This window comes from Leptosomus discolor, chromosome 2 (genome assembly GCF_034619465.1).
Source record: "Leptosomus discolor isolate bLepDis1 chromosome 2, bLepDis1.hap2, whole genome shotgun sequence".
Taxonomy (NCBI): Eukaryota; Metazoa; Chordata; class Aves; order Leptosomiformes; family Leptosomidae; genus Leptosomus; species Leptosomus discolor.
Genome location: NC_141392.1, coordinates 121,014,464 through 121,025,297, shown reverse-complemented (window position 1 = coordinate 121,025,297; position 10,834 = coordinate 121,014,464). Strand labels below are relative to the sequence as shown.

At 46.6% G+C, this 10,834-nt stretch overlaps 1 pseudogene; it reads left to right on the top strand.

Annotated features, from left to right (window-relative positions):
• Positions 1 to 517: 517 nt before the first annotated feature.
• On the top strand, positions 518 to 8,744 carry LOC147416058 (mitochondrial uncoupling protein 4-like; annotated as a pseudogene).
• The last annotated feature ends 2,090 nt before the right edge of the window (positions 8,745 to 10,834 follow it).

The following is a 10,834-nucleotide window of genomic DNA, read 5'->3' as shown; positions in this document are numbered from 1 at the left end:
GAAATGAGGGGCAGCAAATATGCACTCATCCTGTTTCAGGAGCAGTCCCAGGAAGCTGAGACCCAGCTGGACCATCATCCCTGGCCCCCAGTTATTTCAGTAAGAGAAATAACAGGCTAAATGTGATTTTTTGTGTCTGCATCAGAAAAGCAGCATGGTTTAGGGTGGTTCATGGGATAGATGCTCAGCTGTATGTGTGTCTGCATTACGATGGCCACTGTGGGGCTGTTCCTGACTGTTACACATGCCACTGCTATGCTGGGCAGAATTGGAGAGGCCACATGCTCGCTAAGAGCTTTGACTGATCTTTATTCAGGGGGAGTAACTGGAACAGGATTTTTAACCCAGAGCCCCTTGGCAAGTATGAGTATTGCATAACTAACCTGAAAAAAGAAATAAGGGAGCAAGACTTGGTGTTTGACGGGAACGTATTGTGGTTACCCACGCCCAACGGCACTTTGAACAGATCTGGATGTGACTCTCCTGTTCTCCACAAATCGCCTCCTCTTTCTCTTCAATGACATTTCCCCTGGACCTCACAAAAACTCGGCTGCAGGTCCAAGGTGAAGCTGCCATCTATCGCAGTGGAATTGCCACCGGCCAGGCGGCCCCTCACCGCGGCATGCTGCGCACCGCGGCTGGCATCGTGCAACAGGAGGGCTTACGGAAGCTCTGGCAAGGAGCCACGCCGGCTGTCTACCGCCACATAGGTGATTATCTGCTCACGATGGGATAAGTTTGGGTCCTGCCTTCTGTGGCCAACAGCCTTTTGGAGGGAGTTTGCCGTATCTTCTTGTGTTTTAAATATATCTGCGAGGACTCCTTCAGTCTACCCTGCAATCCCACTTTGAAATAGATGGGATTCTGGCTCAATAGCGTCTCCTCCTCCTCTTGCCCATTCCTTCACAGCCTTATACTGGCTTCTGGGAAAACAAAACATGATTCCCCTGCTGTCTCTGCAGGAAGGTCTTCAGTGCAAGCAGGCACTCAGAGTCCTCAGAACACTAAGTAGCTTTTATTTGAGGGAAGTGGGGACGGGCTGGGGAAAAAAGATAAGGGTGCAAGCGCTAGGAGGAAGAAATGCATTAGTGGTTTGGCCACAGGTAACAGCTTTCTGTGTTCTACTTGGAAATACGGTGACAGCAATAAACCTCAAAAGCACTTGTGGGGGGTTTTGTGCTGGGCACCAGCTGAGAGGGAAGCCATGCAGTCACATCTCCTCAGCATGTGGGCATAAGCCATGCTGCCTCCTGGCAGACTCAGACTCAGCTCAGCCAGAGAGATTCTCTGGTGCTAAAATGTTTTGGCTCCAGCATTGCTACCAGGCAGCCCTCTTGCTTTCACCAACGTGAGAGCAGTGACCAGCTCACCCAGGGGAGCTCTGCAGTGTTTTACAACCAATCTTTTGACCTCTCTATCACAGTGTGACCTCCAGAAGTGTCAGACACAAGAATCATCTCTTGCTTCTGTTTTCCACAGTGTACTCTGGCGTTCGGATGGTCGCATACGAACACCTCCATGACTCTGTGCTTGGCAGGGCTGAGGATGAAAGCTTTCCTTTCTGGTAATGTTGCATATTTACACTTTTGCCTGTTCGGGGATTGTCCTTACTGCAGGAGTCCTGCACCCCTAAGACCTGTCTTTTCCTCAGGGCTCACTTACCCTAAAGAGGCTAATTATAAAGTAGGCGTTTAAGCATTGATACGGACTTTCTAATTTTAGTTTCAGAGCAGTACCTTTTCATTCAGCTGGGAAGAGGCCTAAGAAATATTGGAATAGTTTTCTCAGAGGCTTAACTAGGACTATGATTAATAAGGATACTCTACGAAAGAGATGGAGAAACACGATAAACCACAGTGGAGGCAGGGCGGGTTCACCATGACTCAAGGCCTGTGATGTAGTGGCAGCTCCTTTATTTCCACGTGGGCTGGGGGATGTTGGGAAGCGCAGGTGAGTCGTGGCTGACCCTACAGCTGTGTGCAACGGCTGCTGGAGAAGCCGTGAGCAACTGTACAAACCCGACACCAGCACGAGTAACTGTGACTAACCCTACAGCTGCCTGAGACGTGCAAACCAGATCCAGCTCAGCCAAGCTGGACTTGCAGCTTGGGCCCTGCTCAGCTCCAAGGTCACCTGGGAGCTCGATTAGCTCTGCACGGGGTGATGATACGTTTCCAAAGGTACGATGGGCAGCTCAAATGTCCTCTGGAGCTTTGCAGGAAAGAAGTGAGGGGTGGTACAGCTCAGACGTCCAGCTGCTGAAAGGATGGGCCCCGCTAGGTGTTGCGCAGGAGCAGTATGGCAACGCGTTGCTGCTTTGCTGCTTGCCATACTGCCTGGGCAAGAAATGATGCCATTGGATTTTAAGCAAGGGGAATAGGAAGCTTTCCCCATCTTGGTGTTGTATCTTAGCCCTGGCTACTGAAGAGGCAGATCGTGAAGGAATCAATGCTATTTTGTTCATGTGTGTATGACAGACGTCAGCCTAAGTTAAATCTGTGCATCCTTCCTCAGGAGACAAGTGATCCCTATAAAAAGCAAAACCAAAGTTCTTGGTTTGCAAGCTTAGTTCGGCCACAGGTAAACTTCACTTCTGTTTTTTGACAATGCGTGTGGCATACAGCCACAGAACTAAGTCATTGTCTGTGGGGAATGAGCAGATTTTTACAGAAGTGTTGCAAAAATTGGTAATTCCTAATTGTCAAATCCTTATTGTTAAAATGTACTTTTATAATCATAGATAGTATCATATCAAGTATTTACTCCAAAATTAAATCTTGGGTCCAAAATATAACTGGTTTTAAGATAAGATTTATAAAATCTCATACAGATCAAGTACTTGTCATGCTTGGTGCTATGGGAAGGGGTATAATAGCAAAATTTCAGGTTCTACTAAAGTAAGTAGAACCAGAAAATTAACATGACACATCTAGTAGCAATGAGAGATTAAAAAAAAAATTTCGTATATCAGCAAGTAGTTTAGAGTTTTAGACTGGCATTCAGTTATGACAATACATGGAGCACCATCCCTTACTCGTGTACCTTGCCATTCTGCCTTTAAACCTTAAGTGAGGAGCATAATGGAATCTGGAGAGGAAGCAGAGCCTCTTGGTGATGTATAATAACTGGATTTTTTACCCCAGACAAGTTTTAACCCTTTCTTAAAATTGACAGATGCATCATTGACTACCTTAACTACCTGCAGTCGTCACAATTAGTACCTTAACTTTGGCTGTTACTATAAGGAATAACCATTTACATTTGTCTCGCCTGGGTTGTGCTGCTGAACCCTTCAGCTCGTGCACTGCTATTTGTGAGATTTTCTGCTGCGCGTTTTTCTCCCTGTTTGGCAGGAAAGCTGTAATTGGCGGCATGTCTGCGGGTGCCATCGGACAGTTTTTCGCCAGCCCGACTGATCTGGTGAAGGTGCAGATGCAGACGGAAGGAAAAAGGAAGCTGGAAGGAAAGCCGTTACGGTTGGTTGCTCTCAAAGCTGATTTTTTTCTTCCCGTTAATGACTACTCTGTGGCCGAGGGTGGTGGCCGAGGGTGCGGTTCCTTCTGTTTTCTGCCACCCCCTCTCCCCAGCTGGTCGGAGCCCTTTTGGGGGAACAGCAGTGCCTGGGGGGCACAGGATGGCTCTGGGCAGCCAGGAGGGTTGGGGATCCGAGAATTCCTCCTTACTCCATTTATACTCGCCTTCCTTGTTCTGGTGTATTTGTCCCAGAGATCACAAACCCTCGCCCACCCTACATGTGCAGCACGTCCATGCCAGCGCGCTGCCGGGGGGCAGGGGGGGAAGGATGCTTTCTGAGGAAGGGAAGCTGGAAGAAAGGATGGGGGAAATGGCTCACCCAGGATGCACAGACACCGGGCAGGGTTGGGTCACTTGCAGGTAGCAGGGCTTGAGATCCTCCTGCAAATACCAGGACACGCTGCTCTTTGCATCCGAAACTGCTGGCACCACTTAGTGTCTTGTCCGTTTAGCACTGCACTCCAGCTGTGGGAGCGAAGGTTGTCTGTCATTAGCGACCGAATTGCTGCTTATCGGTACAACCGGTAAGTTTGGTAAAATACTGTGGCATGAAAGTCAAAAGTGGATCCAAAAACAGATCAAAAAATGGATCCGAAGGGCCAGATCCTTGCAGGTATAAATTGCCTTTCCTGTGCGAGGACCTGGTGCAGCAAGGCACAGGAACATGCAAAGATCTCTCCGTAGCTGGGCTCTCTACTTACCAGTTGCATATTGATTTCAGGTTTTGAGGAGTGCACCACGCATTTATGAAGATCCTGTCTGAAGGAGGAATACGGGGGCTTTGGGCTGGATGGGTGCCCAATGTCCAGAGAGCTGCCCTGGTGAACATGGGAGGTAAGTTTCACAACTTGGTCTGCAGTGCTTAAGGCCGCATCTAAGCCTTAAGAAAGGAGAGGTCAGCTACTCCCCTGGTCTTTGTTTCTTGGTTATCTACACTGGGGACCTGTTTGAAGCACACTGCAGGTGACTTGTGCCTTGAGCATTTTGTTCCTGTGGAAATCATGTTGCTTAAAAATAACAGTTTATGCCTCAGGGATGGTGAGCTGGGAGCTGAGGGGGTCCCACGGCCAGCAGAGCAGGGACCTCACCAGCCAAGACCCGGCTCCCTGGTGCCCAAGCAAGGTGAGCAGGGCAGAGCCAGCAAGGTTCCACCGAGATCCAGATCCTCAGGAAAGTGGGTGGTGATGAGGTATGTCTGAGGCCAAACCAGGAAGCTGAGCCAGCATCAGATCTGGTGAGGGTCACCAGGGTCAGACACAGCTCAGTGGTCACCAGCAGGTCCGTGGTGATAAGAACGGTCCAAGGTCGAGCTACGCTGACAGTCCATGGGTCAGTGTTCAGATCAACAAGGTCCACAGCCCAGGCATGGTGTGCTGGAGCTGCAGACAGGTACACCTACAGCGTAGCTCCGGCGGGGACTGAGGGTTATAAGGTGACGTGGCTGCCTGTGTGCTCGGCTGATCCAAGAAGCACTCACTCCTTCCACACACAGACAGAGCTTTCCTGCGCCTCTCCAAAACTGCTAGGATATGTTGGACAGTCTTTGCTCTCCTTCCCGAGGTTCTGTTTACAAAGTGGGGAAGGAGATGTCTTTGGGACCAAAAGATACTGCCCGTGGGCGCCCACCATGAACACTTGCTCTGTGCTTAGTGGCACACATTAGAGCATCACCTTCACAATTTTTTATTTTGCATGCTTAAATTTCTTTGTCACGACAGCTACTAATTCCTACATCAATCAGCAGAGGGGCATGTTAGCAGCGTGACCAAAAAATCTCTCTAAAGATAGAAAATCAGAGGTGGTGTATGCTTACATCTTGCTAAGTAGCAGTAGAGGAATCACTGGATGGATAATGTTTGCAGCAGGAGCTGTTAAATGAGGGCTACAGAGTTACTATTAACTAAGGCATGTCTCTCCATACACAACGTTAACGGGCAATCTCGGCACGTAAACCTTAACAAGCAAACCCTCTTACAAGTGGGAAATGATCTCCACTGGGTAGGTTTGGACCGTAAAGCACTACAAAGCGCTGGGAGGGTCACCCCGGTTGCTAGGCTGGGCTTTTAAGGTCAGGACATTGGAAATGTAACCCACATCTGCCAAGAACTTTCAGATCACTTGTCTTTCATTCAGATGCCCTGATGCCATAACTCACATCTGCTTATAACTTCCACGACATCATCTGTTTTTTCTGCGTGTAACGTTTCTAACGTTTTTAGAACACTTGCACAGAGGTGGGAGAGGTACAGCTGTCTTTATCGTGGCATTTCTGGGTTGGGTTAATGAGTTATTTTGCAGAATTTTCCATTTGGGATCCATTTTATCCTTGGTAGGATTTTCAGAGAAAATGGTAGTAGAAGGGAGCGCGTACTCACACGTCTAACGGCAGGACCTGGGTGCCACAACGGTCAGCAGGAACTGGGGGCAGAGTGCCCCAGCTGTGCCAATGGGAGGGGCTGCACTGGAGATTTAGGCCTTGCCAAGCCTCCATCCTGTGTCAGCAATGAACGTCACAAACACCATTTACTTCTGACAATGCTGGTTTTTCTCATTACCCTCTTTACAGATCTGACCACTTACGACTCAGTGAAACACTTTCTGCTTCTGAACACGCCGCTTGTGGACAACAGTGTGACTCACAGTGTTGCCAGGTGCCCTGTTCCCTGATTACCCCTTTTCTGCTGCAGAGCATTTCCAGCCTCGCTGCCTTGATCTGCCTCTCTGTGCCAGCAGAAGCCCCTATTCTTTGGTCGTGACGCTGCTGATAAAATGCACCTTTATAACAACTTTTTTTTTTTTTTTTTTTTTTTTGCCTGAGGGGACATCTTTGTACAAAAGACAAAGGATGCAACCATTGCTACAAAACTGCCCCCACCTGAAGTGCCTTGCTGATGCATTTAAACACTTCACACATCTGTGAAAGCACAGGAATTTTCACTTTTATAGAATGTCTATTTTATCTAACCTAGTTTTAAATTTAGCAAACCCTAAGAATAAGCAATATAAACTCCGCAGAACAAGCTCGTTTACTGCCTTAAATGAGGAAGAAATCTGCTTTATATAAACAGTATCATAAACTGCCTATTGTGGGTCCTTTATCCCTGCCTCAGAACTGCACACAGAGGCGAGGGAAGCTGGTGCTGGGAGGACATCTGAGCAACAGCAATACTAGCAAGCCTCCTCCTAAATCAAGTTTATGTTAAGTTAGGAGCTATTACTCATGATTTTATGATAACTGTTTTAAATTATATTCTATAGTATTAGAACTGGAAGCATGATGCTTAAATTGTCATGATAAATCTTAGTTTCCTCTTTTCTGTTGACAGTTGCTGTTCTGGCCTGGTAGCTGCTGTTCTGGGAACTCCTGCCGACGTGGTCAAAACCCGGATAATGAACCAGCCAAGAGACAGGCAGGGAAGGTACAGCCACTTCAGAGACCAACTTTTCTGTAGAAAACTGAAACCTTGAGTCTCACTCAAGACTTCACTGGGAGTGAAGTGCTAACTCTGTAATTTGCTCTTCATCCACTCGATGATCATTTTATTGCTTTAGTTTTGCATGTCTGGGGCGGTTGTTGTGATGGCCACCTGAGAATATCCAGTTACTTAATGGACTTCAGTTCTGACGAGACTCCTGTGAGCTTACAAAAGAGCTCTTGCTTCTACAAATGTATCTGATACAGATTAATTTTCAGGGGGGATGTGTGGGGCGTGGATTTTTTTTTTTAATTGTGTATTTGTAATCCTAACAGTAATTGTTCTCCTTGCACACTGCCAGAGGTCTGCTGTATAAGTCTTCCATGGACTGCTTGGTTCAAACTGTACAGGGTGAAGGGTTTATGTCTCTATACAAAGGCTTTATTCCAACCTGGATGCGAATGGTAAGTGCCTTTCAAACTCCCTTAACAAGACAGTTGAGCAATGTGGCATTAAACTGTAAAGAGTTCTTTCTGTGTCAACATTTTTCCCAAACTGTTTGGGTCTCTTGATTTATCTAATTGCAGTTAGCACTGCTGAATGCAGTGGATGACATAACTGCATGCAATGTCACTGTCCCCACGTTGCCTCTTGCATCTCGTTAATTTGGAAAATGCTGTCCTGCTTCATTGCTAGTGATCTGCCTTGCTTTTTTTACCGTTGCAGGCTCCCTCCTTTCTCCCTTCCTAAACTCTCCTCGCGTGCTCCTAGCCCTGGACTCCCTTTGCTCTGTTGCTGCTCCATCCCAGGTCTCACTTCTGCCCCTCTCGGATTCAGGCCGGCAGCTTTCTCCTGCATGCTGCCAGCCGTTAAAGCTGCACCTGTACAACTAAGCCGAGCAGCACTGGAGCCTGGGAGACTCTTACTTTGGGCAAGAGTCAACTCCCAATAGCAAATCCAGATGTGACCACTTTTTTAAATTTTTTTCAAAAGTCTGTAAGAACTGAACAGTATGGCTACATCTAGACTCTGCCAGCTGGCTTCAAGGTCTTGACACTGTTTAATTTGCCAGACTGAGCACTAGATTGAAGGCAAAAGCCTCCTTCCTCTAGTTTAACTGAGTACAGCAGTGGCCACAGCCTCTGCTAAGAGCAATCTGTAGGAAGGTTCTGCTTGGTTGCTCAGTCCTTGAGCCGGAGCACATAGATGGGATCTTTGCGAGTTTACTACTGAGGTAAAAATTTCCATGGAGCGTATGCCAACTCAGATTTCCCAAAGGCTTGTAATTTGGGGAGTGTTTAGCGGGTGTTTCAGAGGAGCAGGAAAAGGCGTTTCTTAAGCACAAGGCGGCCTTTTGCCAAATGCCAATCTATTGCCAAAAAAACCCCAAACTAGAGCATCTCAGCTAAATGGGTGCAAGATATGAGAACTGTGTAATTTTTCTGATTAAGTTTTTAGAACAAGAAAAGCCTTTAACATTTTTTTAAAAAAGCATTCGGCCTGAAGTAGCCCCCAAGTATGAAACGTTCCAAGTCAAACATTTACGGGCTGGCAAGCTAAAAAAAAAAGTTTTAAGTGTCTTGCGAAGGACTGGGTAGCACTAACCATATGCAACACTTTGATTTTGTATGAAAGACATGATAGATTGACCTTAAGAATATATTTTTTTTTTATTGGGTCACTTCTGGTTTAAGCCTCTAACTTCAGTGTTTGCTTTCACAGGCTCCTTGGTCACTGGTATTCTGGCTTACATATGAGCAAATCAGACGGATCTGTGGAGTCAGCTCTTTTTAAAATCACAAAGCCACTTCAATAGTCACAAACCAAAGATGAATCAGAAAGTTGAATTCTCATTCCACAAGACATCCCGACCCCACAGGAAACCAATTCGTGTAGGAGATCAGCAGTAGGATCACATGTATAGGTTGCTGCCCCAAATCCAGTCCTCACTGGTTAGAAGTAGTCATGTCTTAAGGATACTATTGGCTCGCCAGGCTGCGATATGAAATGGAAGTTATCCACAGGATAAAATTATCACAGTAATACTTCAACGAGCAGCCAGCATCAGCTTTCTGGAGCAGCAGAGGTAACAAAAAATCTAGCAAGCAACTAGAATATAATACTGTTTGCTTGTTTGATAATAGAGATGATTCCTATTGTTAGGGCCAAAAGCAGGGTGAACAACGCAGCACTGAACATCCTCTGTGCCCAAGCAGCCCATAAAATTACTGGGGAATTTTGGTTATTATTACATTTGCACGCACATAAAGAACTACCTCTCATTAGTCTGATGCCTCAGCAAACCAAGCCTCTAGTGCTAGAATCTGAAAAAGATTTACCTGATTTCAAATTTGCTTGGCACAAAAGGTGGGTTTTGTTCCTCCTACTTCCCAGAGACCGCCTGACCTCTTCACTCAACCACCTGAGTATTATCCACGAGTGAAACGCAGTCCTGTGCCCAGGGAATCAAAAGCCTGGCTCGCTCTGCCCCTCTCGAAGGACTCAATACACACGCTGCCCATAGGACCGAGCTGAACTACTTGTCTTTCGAGAGTCCCAGTGCTGACGTGGCAGACTGGGTCATTAAGGTACCACTTTTCCACGGGAATACACACTCTGCCCACTTTAAATCTAAACAGAAATACAATGTTCTCTTCAAAACCACAAAACGTTTCAACATCAGTGATTTTTTTTTTCTTAAACTTAAAGCTTTCCAGATTTCATAGGAAAGGGGATTGCTGCTGCTTGTCACTGGGCTTATCTTTGGCAATCAGGAGGCAAAAATGCAGTATAAAAGCAATCATAACGGAGACAGAACAAAGCCGGCTTTGATTTAGCAATAGCTAGTAAGGAAATGACTGCACGAGACTTAGCTCTCTGAGTAACTACTCCGGATTTCTTCTAGACTAGTCTTTGCAACTAGAATCCTCAATGTGCCAGTTTCTGCTTAAATACAGCTTGGGCATCATGTTGGCTTGCACTTGTACTTTTTGATTGTATTGTAGATCTGTTGTGGCTGCATGCACTTGGGTGTGTGATTCCAGCTTGGAAAAAAACCATCTCACCATTACTAAGGGGTCAGAAGTTTTTGTTCAGAAATACTGTTATTTTTCTAGTTGTCAGCCTGAGAAACCAGAGTTCTTTCTGTCTTGCACACCATCACCAGTGATTATAAACCAGGAGTCAAAACTGCTTCTTCAGTTACATCCTCCTGCAATCCTGTTACTCAGATATCCTGATGATGGATATGCAGAAGTATCTGATCTAGTGAGTTAAAAAAAGTAATTTTAAAAGTCATGTAGTGAAAAACTGGTTTAACAGTTTTTAACAGCCGGAGGAAAAGCGGTGACTCACGTAGTTACCAGGCAGGAGGAGAGAAAAGGGAGGTGCGCGCCTCGTCGTGAAACGACTACGGAATCTCACCCTGGTCAGACACAGACCGCGAGTTCGGGGGCTAGAGGGGCCTCCGCGGGGACCTCGCTCTCAGAGGAGGAGGTGCGCCATCATGGCGCCGACCCGATCGCAGTAACAAGGGATTCGGAAGAGAACGCAGAAAAACTACAAGAGGGCGTGGGCAAAGAAAAGGGACAAGTACGTGAACCAGTAGAGTCCCGCCTTTATCCTGACGCCACAACGACCCGCCTAGAATCCCGCCTTTATCCCGAAGTCACAACGACCCGCCTAGAATCCCGCCTTTATCCCCGAGGTCACAAAGACCCGCTTACAGGAAGACTCTTTTTCTCCAGGGACCATGTCAAAACAAAAGCAGAAAAAGGAACTGCTTGATGAAGTCCTACAGCAACTCATAAACAAACTATCGGAACTCAATATCGCAGCGGACAGCAACAAGAAGAATCCAGAAAACGCTGCGACTCATAATCCTT